General features: G+C 43.6%; 4 non-coding genes across 4 annotated transcripts; 2 read left to right on the top strand and 2 right to left on the bottom strand.

The window, feature by feature from the left end:
• Nucleotides 1–1,908: 1,908 nt before the first annotated feature.
• Nucleotides 1,909–1,997, bottom strand: trnap-agg (transfer RNA proline (anticodon AGG)). Its single transcript is given in 2 exon segments — nucleotides 1,909–1,944; nucleotides 1,962–1,997. It is a non-coding gene; the product is annotated as a tRNA-Pro (tRNA).
• Nucleotides 1,998–6,254: 4,257 nt separating this feature from the next.
• On the top strand, nucleotides 6,255–6,328 carry trnat-agu (transfer RNA threonine (anticodon AGU)). The gene has a single exon. It is a non-coding gene; the product is annotated as a tRNA-Thr (tRNA).
• A 4,196-nt stretch (nucleotides 6,329–10,524) lies between these two features.
• Nucleotides 10,525–10,606, bottom strand: trnas-uga (transfer RNA serine (anticodon UGA)). Its single transcript has one exon. It is a non-coding gene; the product is annotated as a tRNA-Ser (tRNA).
• Nucleotides 10,607–16,719: 6,113 nt separating this feature from the next.
• trnac-aca (transfer RNA cysteine (anticodon ACA)) lies at nucleotides 16,720–16,793 on the top strand. Its single transcript has one exon. It is a non-coding gene; the product is annotated as a tRNA-Cys (tRNA).
• Nucleotides 16,794–18,790: the final 1,997 nt, after the last annotated feature.

Raw genomic sequence — 18,790 nt, 5'->3', positions numbered from 1 at the left:
CTCGGCATCGTCATAGTTTACACTCCACCATAAGCACACTTTACTCAAATTGCTGCTTTCATTCACCATGAGAACGAAGAGCCACGAATGTGGAAACATTAGCTACGAAATTATCAGCTGGGTTGCACCTTTCCTTTTCCTACTACCTCAGTCTTTTTTTTCTTTACCCTTCTCTGCTATTTTTGCAGGTTAGATCAGCCATCGCCGTTCAAGGAAGCCTGAGAAGTCCATTGTGGACAATACAGAGAGACAAGAGACGGAGACATGGAGAGATGGAGAGATGCATGCAAAGAAAATAAAGAGTATAAATGTCAGGTTTTGCAAACGAGCAGAATTTATGTTACAGATTGGGAGAGATTCCTTCTTGGGTCTTGAAATCTTGCAAGAGAAGATTGGACACAACTTTGAAGCCTCGCTGGAGAATCTCTCATTCTGGGAGAGAGATAAATGCGGTCAATTAATTCCAATTAATCTATTTCAGCACTGAAGGGATCTTTAAACAGTAGCTCTGCGAGCAGAATTCAAACCTGGGCAGGAAAACCTCAATTGAATTTTGAGTCCAACGCTTTAAACACTCGGCCACCGCAGCTGTAAACGGCATGTTCATTCAGATCGGATTCCAAATGGACACATGCTGCTGTTACAAACGCGCGCATTGGTTGTGCAGGGGTCGAATTCTTACTTGTTACGCTGGAGACCTTGGTTCGATTCCCGATACAATGCAGGATCATTCTGTAACAATGAGGAACTGAAGAACAAAAGTATACTATTTCGCCCCTCGAGCCTTGTGCGCAATTCAGTGAGACCCTGGTTGACATGTAACCTAACTGCACATTATCGCCTTAGCCCCATGTCCCTTAATGCCTTTGGTTAACAAAAATCTATCAATTTCAGTTTTAAAATTAACAATTGAGCTCGCATCAACTGCCGTTTGCGGAAGAGAGTTCCAAACTTCTCCCTCCCTTTGCTTGCAGAGGTGTTTCCCAACTTCACTCCTGAAAGTCCTGACCCTAATGTTTCGGCTGCTTCCCCGAGTCCTGGACACGCTAACGGGCGGAAATCTTTTTTTTTCTATTTACCCCATCAGTTCCCCTTAATATTTTGAAATGTTCGATCAAATCAGCACTTAATCGACTGAATTCGAGGCAAACCCGAGTTTATGTAATCTCTCCGCGTAATTTAAACTGTGGAGTCCAGGCAACATTCTAGTAAATCGACGCTGCACTCCCTTCATAGCCAATATATCCTTCCTAAGGTGCGTTGCCCAGAACTGAAGGCAATACTCCAGGTGTGGTCTAACCAGAGCTTTGTATAACTGTATCATAATGCCTATCCCCTTGAATCTTGTCCTCTGGATATAAAGAACAACATTCCATTAACCTTTTTGATTATTTTTTGTACCTGTCCATGACATTTTAATGATGTATGTTCATGGACCCCAAAGTCTTTCTGGACCTCCACTGTTTCGAGCTTTTCACCATTTCGAAAGTACTCTGATTTATCCTTTTAGGTCCAAAGTGGATGACCTCACACTTGACGAAATTCACATCGATTTGCCACAATTTTGCCCATTCATTTATTATATTAATGCCTCTCTGTAATTTTATGCTTTCATCTGCACTGCTGAAAATGCTGCCCATCTTAGTGTCATCGGCAAACTTGGATATGTGGCTTTCTATCCCGTCATCTGATATCCGCCTGAATTGGGAAAAATCCAAATTCAGTTTCAATCTCCTCATCTTCTAGAGACATTTTATTTGCTTCATGTGTATTGCGTCGACGAAACTTCGGCATTCAGTCCACTGGAGCTCAAACATCCTCTGGATATAATTCAGTTCCACCAACAGCAAAACTGAAAAGATGTGAGAAGACAATTGGTGACTTTTCACGAAAAGGAAAAACACATGAGAGCTCGTCCTGGATTTGAACCAGGGACCTCTCGCATATCATTCAATAAAACTCCCTAAGCGAGAATCATACCCCTAGACCAACGAGCCGCTGTTGCTTTAGTTGTGCAGCCAGTGTAAAAGTTGGTTGCGTCTCACAGCCGATCGACCATCCTTTCAGACCACTTCGATCCATCCAATCTCGTTTTCTATTCGGGTGGACAGCAATATCAAGTTGTGCACCAACTATTTCCATTCACCAATATTAGTCTCCCTTTACCAAATTGCTTTCGAGTGCACGACTTGAGTTATCAAGTAAGACGTTTCAGAATTAGTTGCTCTTAAAATACATTGCTTGTGAGGATACTCAGAGTCGTGTCGATTTATGGCATGCTCTGTTCCCTTTGCATTGCAACCGACACATAGAATTGAATCATAGAAAGCTTACAGCACGGAAAGAGGCCATTCGCGCCATCGAGTCCGTGCGAGATCTCTGCAAGAGCAATCCAGCTAGAACCACTCCCCTGCCTTTCGCCGAAGCCCTGCATTTTTTTCCCTTTCAAGTACTTATCCAGCTCCCCTTTGAAGGCCATGATTGAATCTGCCTCCATCACACCCTCGGGCAGTGCATTCGAGATCCGAGCCTCTCGCTGTGTAAAAAAGCTTTTCCTCATGTCACCTTTGGTTATTTTGCCAATCACTTTAAATCTCTGTCTTCTTGTTCTTGACCCTTCCGCCAATGGGAACAGTTTCTCTCCATCTTCCATGCCTCGATACTTCATGATTTTGAATACCTCTATCAAATCTCTACAAAACCGTCTCTGTTCCAAGGAGAACAACCTCAGATTCTCCGGTCTATCCACGTAAGTAAAGTCCCTTATCCCTGGAATTATGACAGTATTTTTTTTCTGCACCCCCTCGAAGGCCTTCACATCTTTCCTGAAGTGCGGTGTCCCGAACCCCACACAAAATTTCAGTTGTGTTCGAACCAGTGTGTTATAAAGTTTCATCCTGACTTCTATACTTTTGTACTTTTGTACTCTATACATCTATTTCTAAAGCCCAAGATCCCGTATGCTTTTTAACCGCTTTCTCAACCTGCCCTGCCACATTCAACGATTTGTAAACATAAACCCCTCTTTGTTCCTCTACCGCTTTTACATTTGTGCCCTGGAGTTTATTTTGCCTCTCCTCGTTTTTCCGACCGAAATGTATCACTTCGCATTTTTTTTGCGTTAAATTTCATCTGCCCCGTCTCCGCCCATGCCACCAGCCTGTCTATATCATTTGAAGTCTATCACTATCCTTATCATTGTTTACTACCCTTCCAAGTTTTGTTTCATCTGCAAATTTTGAAATTGTGCTCTGTGCACTCAAGTCCAAGTCATTATTATGTATCAAGAAAAGCAGTGGTCCCAGCACTGATCCCTGGGGAACGCCACTGTACACCTCTCGCCAGTTCGAAAAACAACAGTTCACCAGTAATCTGATTCCTGCTGTTCGTCAATTCTGCATTTATGTTGTTTCTGCCCCGTTTATTCCATGGGCCGCAATCTTGATGAGAAGCCGACCATGCGGCACTTTAGCAAACACCTTTTGAAAGTCCAAATACACCACATCAACTAAATTGCCCTCATCTATCCTCTCTTTTACCTCATCAAAAAACTCTAACAGGTCAGTTAACCACGATTTGCCTTTAACAAATCCGTGCTGCCTTTCCCTAATCAATCCACCCTCGTCCAAGTGGCTGTTAATTCTGTCCCGGGATATCGTTTCGAAACGTTTCCCCACCACTGAGGTTAAACTGACTGGCCTATAGTTGCTGGGTTTAATCGTACACCCTTTTTTGGACAAGGGTGTAACCTTTGCAATTTTCCAGTCTTCTGGCACCACACACATATCTAAGGATGTTGGTAGATTATGGCCAGTACCTCCGCAATTTCCACCCTTACTTCCCTCAACAACCATCCGGACGTGGTGGCTGATCTACTTTAAGTACAGCCAGCCAGTCAAGTGCCTCTTCTTTATCAATTTTTAGACCATCCAGAATCTCAACGATAACTTCCTTTGCTGAGACTCTGTCTTCTTGGTAAAGACAGATACAAAGTACTCATTTGGTACTAAGGCCATCCCCTCTGCCTCCATGAGTAGATCTCCTTTATCGTGCCGAATCGGCCTCACCCCTCCTCTGACTACACGTTTCCAGTTTGCATGCCTGTCGAAGTCTTTTGGATTCCCTTTTATGTTGGCCGTCAGTCAATAGTCATATTTCTCTTTGCCTCTCATTTCCTTTTTCACTTCCCCTCTGAACTCCCTAAATTCTGCCTGGTGAATTAACGCATAAAAAGTTAGCATTTCTTTCAGCCGGAAACAGAAAGTTACTGGTTGATCAATGGCGATTTGAACAAGTATTCGTCTTTTTTACAGAGTTTAATGAGTTTTGCGAAATTAATACAGTGAACTAATACAGTAAAGTTGAATTCCTGATCGGGAACCGCCTCAGACGGCTCATTACTGCCCATCCCTGGGAAACAAGATACCAGCGAAACTTTGACAACACATCTCAGGTCCCCCTACAAAGTCACAGCTTGCCAGCTGTTCCGAAATTTGGAGCCTGGACAGAGAGTTAAACGCTGGACCTTCAGCTCACTGCCCACTTTGAAATTCTGATACTCTACCGACTGAGCTCGAGACTACATAAGCTCCCATCGTACATATTCATGGGAGATCTCTGAATTATCCCTGCAGCCGTCGAACGAGGGTGAGGTCCGTTTGATAAAATTCTCAGGAACATGTTGAGGAGAATCCTTTTTCCTGTTGAACAAGATGTAAGAAACATGGACAGTGAACTCGTGAGTTTACAATTCTTCTTGTTTGTGCGAAATGTCTTGTCATTCGTTAGCAGCAATTAAAAATAACACTTTACCCAGAGGCTCAAAGGCTGAACTTGTCCCACACGGGAGTTGGAAAAGGCCTCCCGACCTTTCAGCGTATTAACATCTGTAAGCTGAATAATTTCACCCGTGACACAGTGAAACCAGGCAGAATATTTCTCTTCCAAATTTTCCCAACACGAAACTTGCAACCGATGAATATCGGCTGAAAGAAAAGAAGAATTGTTTTTTGGTTGTTTACATTTAAAGATCTCGTACCGGCCCCTTTGCCATATGAGCTGCCGCGAAAAGCCCCCTCTCCCCCTTTGAACAAGTAAACTGACATTTGCTATTGAAAGACGGTAGGCCAGAGGAACCCAAATGCCCACATGGGAAAACTAAGAAGTCGATTGTTGACCTCCATACGTTTGTCCCACAAGGGCGTATTGTAAAAACGACTGGTTGTTAACAAGATGCGTTATTGAAGATACCATTTGTACCTTGAACTCCGATCAAAATGTTCGGAGTAAAAGGTTTGATTGTTTTAGAAGACGCTCGAACTCACAACCTGGTCATTTCTGGAGCCCATGCTGCTATAAATAAGTAACGCACGCTTAACAATTGTGGAACACGAGAGCAGCGAACAACCGACAGCATCAGCGCTCCTGCCAAACAGCTTTATTTTCGGTCTCTCTATTATCACTTCGAGATCTTTCTCAAAAAGAAGCCTCCAATCAAGATGCGCTTCGTTAAATAACAATACCTAAATCAAGAGAGTTTTGATCGATCATGACTAAAGCATGTACAATTTCCTCACCTGTTCCTTTTAATCCCTGGGGTGGAAACAATCAGGTCCTGGAGATTTGTCTTTCTTTCGGCTCCTCATTTTCTCCATTGTCATCATTTTACTTATACTGAATCCCCTTGATTTATTAACAGTTTTCCTCGTGTCTCTGGTATGTTAGCGTCATCCATTTCTGTGACGACCGATGCAAAGTAAAAATTTAGCAACTCTGCCATTTCCTGATTTTCAATTACAATATCACCTCCATCTGTCTTTTAGCGGCCCACATTACTCTCAGCCTCCCTTCGTTCTCTGAATATACTCGTAAAAACCTTGAGAGTTGTCCTCATTTTCCCTCATAAGTTTTTCACCTTTTCCCTTTTTGCTCCTCTTACGATTTTTTTTAGTTTCAGCACCACAATAAACAACACTTCGCTGTAAAGTTCGGCTCAATAGTTCTCCAATGTCAGAGCGAGAATTGTCTGAAGCCCTGATTTATTTCATGTCACAAATACAATCACACATAATCATCCATGTATCAACTCACTGAAGAATACACAAAGATAAACTCAGCGAGAAATGCAGTCAGTGTCGGGATGCACAGGTCAACGGACAAGCGAAATGGACCGAGACAAAACGGCCTGAACCCCCAACAGTGAAGTGTCGCTGATAGATATTAGTGAGGAGGTGGGGGGCACCATGTTATCAATTGGCGCTGTGGCTTAGTTGGTTAAAGCATCTGTCTAGTAAACAGACGATCCTGGGTTCAACTCCCAGCAGTGCCTTGTGCAGTTTATTATTTTACCTAATTTATGGAGTAAAGTGACAAAATAACAATGTGGTGTTCGTTTTTGTTCAGGTTTCAGGAGGAAACGGATAACAGAATGACTGTTCAAAAACGCCCTTTCATTCCACAGACAGACCTCTCAGAGAATGTGCCTGTAACACGTTAATTTGAGGACACGTTCTTGTTTCTGGGCTCGTTGGGATCGGGGTATAATTCACGATTTGAGGTTCAAAGCCGGAAGACATCCTAATTTGGACCAAGACTTGTGATCTTGACCTGCGGGACAAACGTTTGCAAAGAGGAAAAAGAAGTCCTCAAACTCTCGATCTGAATCTCCAAGCTCAGATGAAATAGATCCCAGGTTGTTAACAGAAGCAAGGAAGGAAATAGCGGAGGCTCAAACCATCATTTTCCAATCCACCCTGGCAAAAGGTGTCGTGCAGGAGGATTTGAGGATTGCTAACGTTGTACCATTGTTTAAAAAGGGAGAAAGGGAAAGTTCGAGTAAATACAGGCCAGTCAGCATAAACTCGATGGGAAGTATGAATCGTCATTTAGAAAGGCACGGATAAATCAAGGACAGTCAGCGTGGATTTGTTCAGGGATGGTCGTTTGAATTGAATTATTTGAGGAGGTATCAATGAGGATCGATGAGGGTATCACGATTGATGGAGTCAACATGGATTTTAACGAGGCTTTTGACAAAGTCCTACAGGGCAGATTTTCAAAAATGTAAAAGCCCATTGGATCCAAGGGACATTGGCAAGTTGAATCCAAAATTGGCTGAGGAGCAGGAAGCAAGCGGTTGTGGTCGACGGGTGCTTTTGTGACTGGAAGGCTGTTTCGAGTGGGGTTCCATGCGGATTCGTACTCGGTCCCTGCTTTTCATGGTACAGATCATTGATTTAGACTTAAATGTAGTGGGCATGATGAAGAAATTTGCAGATGATACAAAAATTGTTCCTGTTGTTGATAGTGAGGAGGAAAGCTGTCGACTGCAGGAAAATATCCAGAGAGCAGACAGGTGGAAAGAAAAGTGGCAAATGCAATTCAATCTGAAGAAGTGTGAGGTAATGCATTTAGTGGGGTGGGGGGGGGGGCAAAAAGGCAAGGGAGTATATAATAAATATTGCAATTAATTTGCCATTTACACGCCCATTCTGCAAATTTACTAAAGTCTTCCTTTATTATTCGCATTTTTCTTTGTATTAACTACAGCTCGCAATTAGGTGTCGTCCCTAAATTTTGAAATTGTACTTCCGATTCCCGTGTCCAAATCATGAATGTAAATTTTGAACAAAAGTGGTCCCAGCACCGATAAATTGTGAACAACAGTGGTCCCACCACTGATGAAGTGTTAACAACAGTGGTCCTATCACTGATATATTGTGAACAACAGTTGTGCCAGCATCGATAAATTGTGAACAACCGTGGCCCAGCACCGATAAATTGTGAACAGCAGTGGTCCCAGCACCGATCAATTGTGAACAACTGTCGTCCCAGGAATTTTGATCTTGAACTGCAGTTGAAACTTTTGCACAAAATAAAATAACGTCCCCAAATCGTCCCACGTGAATCTCAAATGCTTTGGGAAGAAGATCAATAGAAACAATCAGGACTTTAAAGGCACCTCAACGACCTGAACTTTCGTTGAATGAATTGTGTTCGCCATTGCATTCGAACGTGAAATCGCTCTTGACTTTCATCTCACTGAAGCAGAGTGTGGCCGCTTTGTATCTGTGAGCATGTCGGTGGCGTCTTTACATTTGATATTGATCGCTTCCAATTTGTAAAATTTCATCAATCGTCAGGAAAAAGAAACCGAGAATCGAATTGTCCCTCCAAGTGATGAACTGAAGGGATTGGTGATCCAAACAGATCTAGAAAATGCGTGGTGCAATCGGTCAGGAGTTCCAAATCCACCCTCCAGCCACTCGGCAATTATATTGAATGAACTTTACTCTGGCCCAGTGTCGCCGCACTGAAATCGAGTATTTCTCCGGCATGTTTTTCTTCATAGTTGCTGGTTTAAGAGTGAAGACTGGCTGGTTGGATTTTCACTCCTACAAGCTTTAATCATTCATTTTTCACTGATTGGTCGCTGCAATCTCAAAGTTTAGCCCAGTGAATTATTGGTTTAGCAGGTGATCTCTTCACCTGTTCTCGGCGGTGTTATCCGTTAGTGTGAAAGTTTGATTGTTCGAGCCCTTATTTTATTTTTCCTCAGGATTCATCGCCTCAAAGTTCCAGGGTTTCAACGCATGTTTTGGAATCAAGAAAATGTACCGGAATCATTGCCAGCTGAGCAGGGCTGATATTCTACCATTTACCCTGCGGTCGGGAATCAGGCACATGAATCATACAAAGGAATGGGACATTGGCTTCACGGTAATTACAATTCTCCTTGACAGACAAGCCCCCGAAAGGCCCGAAGGGAGGCCGCATTCGCAGCAGGAGAGCTGGTTCGCTGTGACATGGAGATTTCTGTCGTGAGTGAGACCAGACTGTTCCTATGTTCAGAGAATAAATTTCACACCCTTCATTTTGGAAAAGCAAAACGGTGGGGATTTTTGTCATAGCCCGATGCCTTTCGTGTTGTATCAGATGTTCCTCGTTGCGTTACTTTCATCTTGATCGGAGAACCAGTTCGGGCGCTCCTGTGATAAACAGCGACAATTGCCAGTTAATGTTAAATTTAACAACGACTCCACTGCGTTTTTAATCCCACTCTTAAGATGCAGTCTATAAAATGAAAAAAAATCATCACATTCAAAGCATAAAAATCTTATTAAAGTTTTGACTGTCTCTCGGTCACCACGTCAACATCGCCTTCAGTCTGAAATAGAAAGTTATCGAATGATTCATGGTGATTAAGTCAGGGATTCAACTACGAACAGGATTTAATTAGCTTCATGTAATTAATTTAATAAGTTCATAACTCTTTTTAAAGTTAATTCCCTAACTGGGAATCGAACCTCGCGGCGGTGAGAGCACCGAATTCTCACCACCGGGCCATTGGGGAGCTCCCAAGATTGCGCACGAGACAAAGTGGAACTGATGACATTATTTTTTCTTTCGCTTTTTCATGATTCATTCAGCTCTGTGTTTATTCTCAGGCCTCTTATCTCTCCTTCTTTTCAGCTTCTGACCGCGGATATTCCTGTGGCTAAATATCAATAATATAGAACATCTCACAGCCCCGGTATATTTGCTGTTTCTCTGTGCAGTTCTGTGCAAAATCAAACTGCACGCAAATACCGACAGTGCCTCTCTCTCACTCCCCACAGAAGCAGCAGGAGATGCCACTTTAAACTGCCAGTTGCTTCAAACTATTCATGACGGACCTGCGTGGCCTTGCAGTTTTCCAAGGAGCTGCATTCAGTGCGTGAATTTTGGAAATGGAAACATGTCCATCAGCAGCTTGTATTTTACCTCACTTTCCATTTCACGTACATGCCTACTTGCACTTGGTGATGTCATTGCCTGAAAATCACCTCTGTCGCGATATTATTTCGAACAGAACATGCCATTTTGTGCGAGCAGTTTGTCTGGCAGGAAAATGACCTGAATTACAAAGGGCCAAGTAGGAAAGGCTGCGTTGCTCTGCTTGTTCGCAGCAAAGAATTTCCAGCGTTTCCTTGGGGTTTAGTGTTTAGGATTCGGCGCTTTCATCACCACGGCAAAGGTTCGATTGTCGGTCTCAACATCCGCAAATTATACACTCTACCATAAGTGTACTGTACTCAAATTGCTGATTTTTTCATTGTGAGGGGAAGAAACATAAAGGTGTGGACATTAATTACGAATGCATCAGCTGGGTTGCACCTTTTCTTTTCCTACCGTCTCAGTCTTTCCATCTTTACCCTTCTCTGCTGGTGTTGCAGGTTCCATCATTCTTCGCTGTTCACGATGCCTGAGAAGTCCATCAGGAGAAAACAGGCAAAGTCAAGAGACAGAGAAAGGGAGAGGTTAAAACACAGAAATATATTGTATAAATGTCAAGTTCTGCGAACGAGCAGAATTTAGAATGGAGCTTGGGAGAGATTCCTTCACGTGCCTTGCAATTTTGCAAGAGATCATTGGGCTCCGAGTTTAAAGCGTCGTTGGCGATGGAGCACCTCTCTGAGGGAGCGAACAAGGTCCGTTCGTTCAAGTTCATATTAATTTGAACACTGAGCAAACTTTAAAAAGTGGCGCTGCGAACAGGATTCGAACCTGTGCAGGGAAACCCCATTGGATTTCAAGTCCAACGCCTTAACCACTCGGCCATCGCAGCTTCAAACATCGATGATGCACAGCTATAAATCAGAATGGTTAGGGTTATCACACGAGATTTGTGACACTTTGTTCTCTCAGACAGGTTTCCAACTGGAAACTTGCAGCTTGTTCATGTTCTGACTTTGCTGTCTCGGTGATAGAATTCTCATTTATCACGTGAGAAACCGGGGTTCGATTTCCGGTTCGTTTCGGATTATTTTCATTCTCCATTCATACGATCGCGTGAATTGTGCGACATTCGCCCTCAGCTTCAATCTGCTCACCATTTGAGACATTTTTCATTCTCCACGTGTGTTGCGTCGAAGCTGGGTCGGCAATTCACATTGAAAGTCCTACTTCTTAATCATTGGGTCATCGCAGCTGCAAGCGACAAATCCGACACGGCTGCAGAAGAGAATGAAGAAGGTTATGACAGGAGAACTCTGAGACTGTATGTTCTTTTAGACAGGTTTCGAACTGAGCGCATATCGCCGGCTGCTGTGCGGACTTTGTTATTTCAGTGATCAAATTCTTGATTTCTGCGCGGGAGGCCCGAGTTCGACCACCGCTCACTGGAGGAGCATTTTTCATTCTCTATTAATGAGGTCACGTGAATTCGAATACGTTCACATTCAGCTTCAATTTGAACACCATCTTGTGACATTTTCCTTTCTCCATGTGTGTTGTCGTCGACAGAACCTCTGCATTCTGTCCTCCATGCACTGGAATTAAGACAATCCTGCCGACTACACCGCTGACAAGACGTGAGAAGCCAATTAGTGATTTTGAACTAAAAATGGTAACACCGCAGGGCTCGTCCGGGATCTCTCACATAACAATCAGCAAATCCCCAAAGCGAGAATCATACCCTAAGACCAACGAGCCACTGATAACAGAGGGGTACAACCAATGCAGAATTATGTGCCACCCACAGCCGATCGGCCACCATTCTGTCCATCCTATCACTTTTTCTATTCCGATCTACGGCAATGTGAAGACGTACATTAACTATTTCATATCAACAATATTAGTCTCTCTTTACCACATTCGTTTCGAATGTGCGAGTTGTAATATCAAGTGAGACTTTGCAGAATTAATTGCTCTAAAGCTACATTGTTGTCTGTCTCGGCATCCGCAGATTATCCACTCTCCCACAAGTATAACAGTGACGACACTTCACAAATACTTCATTGGCTGTAAAGCGCTTTGGGAGGTCTTGAGGTCGTGAAAAGCGCTTTATAAATACAAGACTTTGTTTTTATACTGGGCTAAAAGTACTGATGTTTTCACTATGAGGACGAAGAGACATCAATATGTGGACATTGGCTACGAATTCATCATCTGGGTTGGTCCTTTACTTTTCCGACCGTCTCAGTCTTTCGATCTTTACCGTTCTCTGCTGGTGTGGCAGGTTCGATGAGCTTTGGCCGTTCAACGAATCCTGAGAAGTCCATCAGGGGAAAACAGAGAGGGACAGAGACAGGGAGAGATAGAGAGATGTAAGTATAGAAAAAAAGCTTGATTATCAAGTTAGCAGAATTTGAAATGAAGCTTGAGAGAGATGGAATCATACATTCATAGAATCGTTACTGCACGGAAGGAGGCCATTCGGCCCATTGAGCCTTCCCCGGCTCTCTTTAAGAGCAATCCAGTTAGTCCCATTCCCCCGTTCTTTCCCTGTAGACCCGCTAATATTTTTCCTTCAAATACTTATCCAATTCCTTTTAGAGAGTCACGATTAAATCTGTTTCCACCACCCTTTCAGGCGATGCATTCCAGATTATAACTACTCGCTGATTTAAAACGTTTTTCCTTATATCGCCTTTGGTTCTTTTGTCAACCACCGTAAATCTGTGCCCTCTCGTTCTCGACCATTCCGCCAACGGGAGCAGTTTCTCTTTATTTACTTTATCTAAACCCGTCATGATTTTGAACACTTCTCTCAACCTTCCTGCCCTAAGGAGAATAAGCCCAGCTTCTCCAGTCTTTACACGTAACTGAAGTCCTTCATCCCTGAAACCATTCCAGTAAATCTTTTCTGCGCCACCCCACAGGCCTTCACATCCTTCCTAAAGTGCGGTGCCCAGAATTGGACACAATTCTCCAGTTGTGGATTATTGTGAAGTTTCCTTCAAGCACCTTTAAGTTTTGCAAGAGACCATTGGGCTCCCAATTAAAAGGCTCTGCCGCGGTGGAGGATCTGTCTGAGAGAAGGAAATGCGGCCCGTTATCTCCAGTTCATATTTATTTGAGCATTGAACAAAACTGTAAACAATAGCGCCGCGAGCAGCATTCCAATGATTCACCGAAAGACCCTGTCGAGTTTTAGATGTAACGGCTTAACCACTCGGCCATCACAAGCAGCGAGTGCTCGTAATGCACGGCTGTAAATCAGAATGCGCAAGGTACTCAGAGGAGATTTGTGAAATTATATGTTGTTTCAAACAGGTTTCCAACTGGACACAGAGAGCCCGATACCATGCAAACGTTGCTGTTTCATTGGTAGAATTTACACTTACCACGCGAGGGAACAGGGTTCGTATTCCCGACCAGTTAAGGCGCATTTTTATTCTTCACCTCTGAGATCGCCTGAATTGGGATAAATTCACCTTCAGTTTCAATCTGCACACCGCCGTGAGGCATTTTACTCTCTCCGTGTGTGTTGCGTCGATAAACCGGCTGCATTCCGGCCTCTGGACCTCAAACATGCTCGAGAATTAAATCAATCCTGCTTTCTGCAACGCTGAAAAGATGTGAGAAAGAAATGAGTGAATCTTCACTGGAAATAGTGAAACAGGAGGGTTCTGGGATTTGAACTGGGGACCTCTCGCATATCAAACAGTGAAACGCCCAAAATAAAAACCATAATCCGAGAACAAGGAGCCGTCAGTAACACAACCGGACAACCAGTTAAAATATCCCTGCGACCCACAACCGATCGCCCATTCATTCAGACCGCTTCTGTCCATCGAATCATAGAACGGTTACAGCACAGAAGGAGGCTGTTCGGCTCATCGAGCCCGTGGCGGCTTTGTATAAGAGCAATCCAATTAGTCCCACTCCCCGGCCCTTTCCCGGTGCTCTGTATTTTTCCCCTTCAAATTCCTTTTTTAAGTCACGATTGAATCTGATTCCACCATCCTTTCAAGCAGCGCATTCCAGATCAGAACTATTCGCTGCGTAATTAAGTGTTTCCTCATATCGCCTTTTGTTCTTTTGCAATCACTTCAAATCTGTGTGCTCTGGTTCCCGACCATTCCGCAAATTAAAACAGCTTCTCTTTATTTACTTTATCTAAACCCTTCATGACTTTGAACACTTCTATCAAATCTCCTCTGAACCTTCTCTGCTCAAAGGGGAACAACCCCAGCACGAGGCAAATGCGGTCAATAAGCTTGAATTAATTTGTTTGATCATTAAACAGACCTTTAAAGACTGGCCCTGTTTTGTGGCAGTGTGAGCTAATGGTTTAAATCGCTGGTTTCAATGTCTGGGGCTTTTCTCGATTCGAATTTTAACATTGACAGAATTTCTGCAAATATCCATTTTGACCTGTTCACAGAAAACCCGATTACAGTGCGATGGAGCAGAGGATGTGAAAGAAGCTGAAAGTGAAAGTGCAGATATTATTTTCATCACGGGGACAGGTCACGTTTCCACAGGTAAGAACCTCTCAACTTAAGATTCTTTCCAGCAGAGTGGGACAGGTGATCAGAGTGACCGGGCTCTCGCGGCGCAATCGGTCTTATATGAGATACAGGCTCGGGAAATGCCGAGGTTTTTTAATTCGAGTCTCACCGAGATCAAACAATCCTTTTACTTGTGAACATTTCGACCGGAGTTGAAGGCACAATTGGTGTATTCCAAAATTCATTTAATTATCTGAATTGCCATGTGGTTCCTCCGGTCCATTGTTGCAATAGCAGATGAGATGTTTGGTATTACTTGTTTACAGGAGGGAGGCTGCAGTTTTGTAGAAACAAACTATGATTTTGATCCATCTTCAAATCGTGGGATTTAACTGGAGCTTTAAACCAGCGCCAGAGGCCGCTCAGCCAGGATACTTTCCATCCTACACTTCAGGAGCTAGTTTTACAGGAATAGAATTACTGCAAGCAAGAATTCTACCCCTGAAGCACCAATGCTGCCACGGCAGCAGGATGCATGTGTCCAGTTAGAAACGTGTCTGAAGGAACATGCAGTCTGAGAGAGCCGGAAGTCCAGCAGATTGACTTTCGGTCTGAGCAGGTGTTGAGTCTCCTTCTTGAGAGAGTTTCGCCAATCCAGCTCAGAGTGGTTTAAGAATCATAAATTCGGGTGTGACTGGAGCCACTTGTGTAAGATGAAGTGTAGGGGGCAGTTTCACATCCTTGACGGACATTAATGATCCTGTTGCGGTTTTGCTGCAAAATTTCACTTCCCAGCTCCCGAACTAAAATCCAACGCCGTTGCAACTCGAATCCACAGCCTTTGAATGGCTTATCAAACAAAACAAGTAGAAGTCCAACACACTCGCCATTGCGTCACAGGGTCAGTTACGAAAAATCCCGAATTTAAAGAAAGACGTGTTTCTCCGTCCAGGGGCAAAGTGACAATGGATGTTATTCAAAAAACTGTCCCCGCGAATCTGTCTTTACTTATTTTTTTGTAAAGCTTCGATTTTTAAAGTTATCAAAAGCCGAAATAAATAAAGTAAATTATAACAATCGAATCCGTGATTAAGGCGTTACAACATAGTCTGAGCAACTGAGTTAACCGGCCGTACTGACGGTCCATTAAACATTTTAATTAATTTCTGGACCTGTCCGCTAGTTGGTCGCGCTTTCTGCACTTGGACCCCGAAATCTCTCTGCTCCTCCACAGTTCCCAGTTTCCCACCATATAGAAAACATTCTAATTTATCTTTCTTAGATTTAAAGTGGATGATCTCGCTTTCCCCCACATTGAACTATATTTGCCGCAGTTTTACCCACTCACTGAATCTATCAATTCCCACTTTTCAACTTCCTGCGTCAATCTTCATGACTTATTGCGTCACCAGAAGGCTGCGTGTTCAAATCACGGGGTAATCGTTACTTTTCGAGCTGATCAGATTCTGGATCGTTCCGGAATGAATATTTTATCTGCTTTTTCTCAATAAACAGAACCTTGCACTCAAGTCTGCTTCCCTGGTTCTCAAATTTCAGGAAGGCCTCTCATTCTGCCCTCGACTTTTGATCTTGACCTGCGGTTGAACGTTTTGCAAAGAGGGAAAAGAAGTCCCCAAATCGCTCCACGTGAATCTCAAACGCTTTGGGAAGAAGTTCAGTGCAAACAATCAGGAATTTAAAGGCACCTCAATGACCTGCACTTTCTTGGAATGAGTTTTGTTCGCCATTGCATTCGACCGTGAAATCGCTCCCGGCTTTCATCTCACTGAAGTGAAGAGTGTGACCGCGTTACATCTGTCAGAGTGGAAGTGACGAGTTTGGGGTCGGGATGGGTCGTTTACAACTTTTGAAATCTCACCAAGCAGCAGAGAAAAAGAAACTTGGAATCAAATTCTCCCTGTCAGTGATGAATTGAAGTGAATATCGTTCCAAGCAGATCTGGACAACTCGCAGTGCAGCCGCACAGGAGTTCCAAATCCACCCTCTCGCCACTCGGCAATCGCATGAACTGAACTTGACTCTGACCCAGTGTCACCGCGCTGAAATCGCGGATGTCTCGGCCACAATTTTTCTGAACATCATGGTTACTGGTTTAAGAGTGAAAACTGCAGTCCGCTTCACTGTAAGTGCAAGAGACATCTTTGTAAACATCGAGTCGTGTCACAGACCTGCTCGTCGGACCTGCTCATTTCATCTCATCTCATTTTCAGCAAACCTGAATATTACTGGAATAGAGAATGGCGAATCACAGCTCGAGAAATCAATCCTCTCGACCACGATGGGACTGAGTCCTCCAACAGACAGGTGTTCAATGGCAAGGTGAGTTTAATGTTCAGGAATAATAGAGCACAGATTTTCGGTCGTGTAAACTTCACACACTTTATTTTGGAAAAGTAAACTGATAGGAGAGAGAATTTATTTTGATCGCTGCAACCTGAATTTTTAGTTCGTTGAATCAGGAGTTCAACAGCAAACGGGTGCTGTCTCTGTGGCGCAATCGGTTAGCGCGTTCGGCTACAAACCGAAAAGTTGGTGGTTCGATCCCACCCAGGGACGGTAGGGAAACTTTTATCTTCATGGTCTCGCATTTCCTGGTTTCTGATGTTTGTTTTGGCTGCAAAGCAAATGCCCGCTTTCGATGGCCAGCTGAGCACGGCCGATCTTCCATCATTTAACCTGTGATTGGCTTCGCGGAAATCTGAATTCTTCTTGACAGATAAGGTCCGAAGGTTGCAGGAGAGCCGCTTCACTCTGACATGGATATTTCTGCAGTGAGCGACACCAGACTGTTTCCACAATGAATGTCACTCCCTTTTATTTTGGAAACGCAAAATTGTATTCACATTCCGATGGGTTTCAGTTGATTTGTGAGAGATCATGAAAGGATCCTGCAGCGCTGCCTTGGATAATAACAACAGTTCTAAGCCGCATTTCAGTCGCGGCAACAAATCCCTGCATCCGAGTATTTGCACCCTTACACCGGAGTATTTGCACCCTCACACCGGAATATCTGCGCCCTTGCAACCATAACGCATCAACTGTCCCCAATCATCTCTATCAGCGTCAGGAGCCCTAAACAAAACCCAACAGTGAAGAAATTGGCTTTATGATTCTTCACTAATGTCCGGACACATTTTTGTTTACGGTACTTTAAGGGAGATTTGGGGAAAGTGGCCGCTGATACTCAGAAACTACTACTTGTTGCTTTTTTTTCAGCGGGCTCGTTGGTCGAGGGGTATGATTCTCGCTTCGGGTTTGTTGTTTGAAATATGTAAGAGATCCCGGGTTCATAATCCCAGACGAACCCTCATTTCCCCCCCCCCCAGACTTTTGATCTTGAGCTGCTGTTCAAACTGGCAGGGTGTTTGGAGGTATCTCAATAATCTCACGTCCTCTGAATGCATTCTACTTGTAATTGCAATTGACCTTGAAACCGGTCTCGGATTTCATCTCACTGAAGCAGAATTTGGCCGCTTTTTATCTGTCAGCGTGGAGGTGACGAGGTTGTGTTTGATAACCGCGGGCACACCTGTCCGGACATTGGTATTCAGAATGTACAAAATGCTGTCTCAAATACTCTGTTGTCATCCTGGGAGCTCTAGTTTTGCATGCCCAACCTTTCCCCGAGTTAGAATGTATCCAGTCTGTACCCGAACTATCAACTCACTCAAAGCCTCCCATTGCTCATTTACTGTTTTACCTGCCAATTTTTGATTCCAATCCACCTGGACCCGATCCCTTTTCAACTCGCTGAAATTCGCTCTTCCCAGTTGAGTATTTTCATACCTGATTTTTCCTTGCATTTTCCATAACTACACTAAACCTGCTGCAAATGCTCCCCCAGAGAATCGTGCTCCACTTGCCCCACTTCTTTCCCCTAAATAAATCCAACACTGCTTCCTTCCTCGTTGGGCTGAAAACATACGGATTAAGAAATTTCTCTTGGACACATTTCAGAAATTGCTCGCCCTCTTTGACTTTTACACTGCTATTTCCCAGTCTATATTCGGATAAATGAAGTTCCCTTTTATCACTACTCTAAAATTATTGCATCTTTCTCCAATTTACCTGCCAATTTGCTCCTTCTCCTTCCCACTATTTGGTCCCCTATAGAATGGATCCAGCAGCGGAATAGCTCCTCAATTGTTCCTTAATTCTAAACAAATAGATTCTGCCTTTGAACCCTTAAGCAGGGCGATCCTTTCTACCGCTGTAACAGTATTTTTGATCAATAGTGCCTGCTCCCCTCTAGCCCCGCCACCCCTTCCTTTTTCTCCCTGCCTTTCCTGAATATGTTGTAGCCTGGAATATCTAAGTGGCCACTCCTCCGCTTGTTTGAGCCAGGTCTCCATTATTGACACTATAACATAATCCCATGTTACCACTTGTGTCTGCAGCTCACCAACCTTATTTACCAAGTATGTTAAACACAACATCAGGGCATAAAGGTCGGACAAGTTCTAATGCCCAATTAAATGTTCTATACACTAATGTACGTAGCATAAGAAATAAAACAAGTGAATTAGAAGCGTAAATTCAGCTTATAGTGCATG

The sequence above is a fragment of the Heptranchias perlo genome, chromosome 20 (assembly GCF_035084215.1).
Source record: "Heptranchias perlo isolate sHepPer1 chromosome 20, sHepPer1.hap1, whole genome shotgun sequence".
In the NCBI taxonomy this organism is placed as follows: Eukaryota; Metazoa; Chordata; class Chondrichthyes; order Hexanchiformes; family Hexanchidae; genus Heptranchias; species Heptranchias perlo.
The sequence above is the reverse complement of the archived record's forward strand: the minus strand, read 5'-3'. Positions and strand labels throughout refer to the sequence as shown.